Source organism: Moschus berezovskii, chromosome 26 (genome assembly GCF_049115385.1).
Source record: "Moschus berezovskii isolate FMDL1 chromosome 26, NW_MosBer_1.0, whole genome shotgun sequence".
Taxonomy (NCBI): domain Eukaryota; kingdom Metazoa; phylum Chordata; class Mammalia; order Artiodactyla; family Moschidae; genus Moschus; species Moschus berezovskii.
This window is the reverse complement of record NC_142485.1, coordinates 5,926,547-5,929,740: the sequence shown is the minus strand read 5'-3', so window position 1 is coordinate 5,929,740 and position 3,194 is coordinate 5,926,547. Positions and strand designations below refer to the sequence as shown.

The 3,194-nt window shown below is 42.3% G+C and overlaps 1 non-coding gene across 1 annotated transcript; it reads left to right on the top strand.

Annotated features, from left to right (window-relative positions):
• Positions 1 to 2,872: 2,872 nt before the first annotated feature.
• TRNAY-GUA (transfer RNA tyrosine (anticodon GUA)) lies at positions 2,873 to 2,944 on the top strand. The gene has a single exon. It is a non-coding gene; the product is annotated as a tRNA-Tyr (tRNA).
• Positions 2,945 to 3,194: the final 250 nt, after the last annotated feature.

Here is a 3,194-nt window from a genome sequence, read left to right as displayed (position 1 = left end):
TTGGGAACACCAACAGAGAAACTGAAGAATCAAAGTTAGACCAAGAGCTGAAAACAAGAGGTGGAAAATGGTACAGCTAGGCTGGATGTGAAGGACTCTGTTCATGCCAGAAAGAAGAAGGAGCAGCAGAGAAAATGGAATAAAAGACATCCTGATACATAACCAACATGCCACTCCACTACGTGAATTCTACTTTCCCCTGGAAAGAGTTAAAACACAAAGTTTAAATATATCACAGAATTAAAGAAAAAAAAAAAGAAACACATACCATTAACGGAACAAAATTTTATAGGAATTTCTGGAAGATGGGAAGCAAATGGAATAGAACTGACATGTAGAGAAAATGACAACCCCAAACAGGGTAGGATAGGTCTCTGGGAAAAAAATTCAAAGACAGAATCAATTCAGAAGGTATAGGACAGTGTTCCCTAAAGTTGGCAGCACATTCGAATCTGGACATCTTTCAAGTTTTCAATGCCCAAGCCACACCCCAGACCAACTAAATCACAACCATGGGGTTGGGGGGGGTGGGGTTGAAGGGGAGATGCCACAGGAGCATTTCTGAAAGCTTCCCTGGTGATTCCAACATGAAGACAAATTTGGAAATCGCTGCTGTAGGAAAAACCAAAGGGAAAGTAATAGTGATCAACTAAAGCAGTACTTCTCAGAATTTCACCTGCCTGTGAATCACTACATGTCCTAAATGTAGATTCTGTTCCAGCAGGTTTGGGTGGGGCCTGAGATTCTGTATTTTCAATCAGCCTTCAGGGGCCGCCCGTGCTTCTGGTTCATGCATCACTGTTAGAAGAACAAGGAACTGAGGAGAAAAAAAAAGGCCAGTCCTATCCCCTCATCCCCAGCCGCCCCCAGTTCTCATTAATACCCAAACTGCTTCTAGTGTTCATCCTCTGGTTAGAGCACTGAGGCTAGTTTTCTAAACTAAGTGGAGGGGAGGCCTGAAGGAGGCCAGCAGGAATGTAAAGAAGACCTAAGGGCACTCCTGGTCCGCACAACAGACGGTGAGAATCAAGAAAATAAAGGCCAATGAGCCCAAGAGCTGAAGATGTTTTAGGGCATCATTTTTATCCACAAGAAAACAAAACAAGGATATAGGTTACAGCGAAAATATTTTTGGCAATGACCTTAATTACCGAAATTAGTGAAATCTTACAACTAAACATTAAATAGCCAGTAAGGGAAATCAACCCTGAATACTCATTGGAAGGACTGATGCTGAAGCTAAAGCTCCAGTATTTTGGTCATCTGATGTGAACAGCCAACTCATTGGAAAAGTCCCTGATGCTGGGAAAAACTGAAGGTAAGAAGAGAAGGGGGCGACAGAGGATGAGGTGGTTGGACACGAACACGTGCAATGGACACGAACTTCAGCAAACTTTAGGAGATGGTGAGGGACAGGGAAGCCTGGCACGCTGCAGTCCATGGGGTTGCAAAGAGTCGGACATGACAGGGTGACTGAACAACAACAATTATGTTATGGAAGAATAAGTAATGATATGGAAAGAAATTAATTATATACCTTCAATTTCAAAAATAGAAGGGAAATAATAAATGAGTGAGCAAGAAACACTTTTAAGAGTATATATACCTACTAAGTGAAGTAGGTATTTTCCAGCACAAGCTGGAATCAAAATTGCCACGAGAAATATCGATAACCAGATGACACTACCCTTATGGCAGAAAGCAAAGAAGAAATAAAGAGCCTCTTGATGAAAGTGAAAGAGGAGAGTGGAAAAGTTGGCTTAATACTCAACATTCAGAAAACCAAGATCATGGCATCCAGTTCCATCACTTCGTGGCAAACAGATGGGGAAGCAATGGAAATGGTGACAGACTATTCTTTGGGGCTCCAAAATCACTGCAGATGGTGACTGCAGCCATGAAACTAAAAGACACTTGCTCCTGGGAAGAACAGTTATGACCAACCTAGACAGCATATTAAAAAGCAGAGACACTACTTTGCCAACAAAGGTCCACCTAGTCAAAGATGTGGTTTTTCCAGTAGTTATGTATGGATGAGAGAGTTGGACTATAAAGAAAGCTGAGCACCGAAGAATTGATGCTTTTGAACTGTGGTGTTGGAGAAGACTCTTGAGAGTGCCTTGGACTGCAAGGAGATCCAACCAGTCCATTCTAAAGGAAATCAGTCCTGAGTGTTCATTGGGAGGATTGATGTTGAAGCTGAAACTCCAATACTTTGGCCACCTGATGCGAAGAGCTGACTCATTTGAAAAGACCCTGATGCTGGGAAAGATTGAGGGCGGGAGGAGAAGGAGACGACAGAAGATAAGATGGTTGGAAGGCATCACCGATTCAATGGACATGAGTTTGCGTGGACTCCGGGAATCGGTGATGGACAGGGAGGCCTGGTGTGCTGCGGTTCATGGGGTCACAAAGAGTCGGACACGAGTGAGTGACTGGACTGAACTGAACTGAGAACCTAAAATGATACAAATGAACTTATTTACAAAACAGAAACAGACTCACAGACATAGAAAACTAATATATAGTTACCAAAGGGGAAAGATAGTGGTAAGGAATAAATTAGGAACTTGGGGTTAACATATACACACTATTATATATAAAGCAAATAACTATTAAGGACCTACTATATAGCACAGAAAAGTCTTCCTAATATTCTGTGATAACCTTTTATGAGAAAAGAATCTGAAAACTGGATATATGCATATGTATAACTGATTCACTTAGCTATACAGCTGAAAGTAACACAACATTGTAAATCAACTTTACTCCAATAAATTCTTTAAGAAAGAGTTTATACACTTGTAGATTGCTTGTCATTATGTCTTTGGAAGGGTGGTGGAATGGTAGGTGATTCCTATCTTCTTGGGCTTCCCTGGTGGCTCAGATGGTAAAGCGTCTGCCTGTAATGCAGGAGACCCGGGTTCGATCCCTGGGTGGGGAAGATCCCCTGGAGAAGGAAATGGCAACCCATTCCAGTATTCTTGCCTGGAGAATCCCATGGACAGAGGAGCCTGGTGGCCTACCATCCATGGGGTCGCAAAGACCCCCATCTTCTTCTTAGTAGAGACAAGATAATAAAAAATAGGACTCTTTTCCTCAAAACAAAATATTTAGGTCTCAAACATTACTTAGTCTTACCCCCAATGCCCAGAGGTTAGTTAAGCTGCTCCTGATGGCCTTCTCAGGTCCCT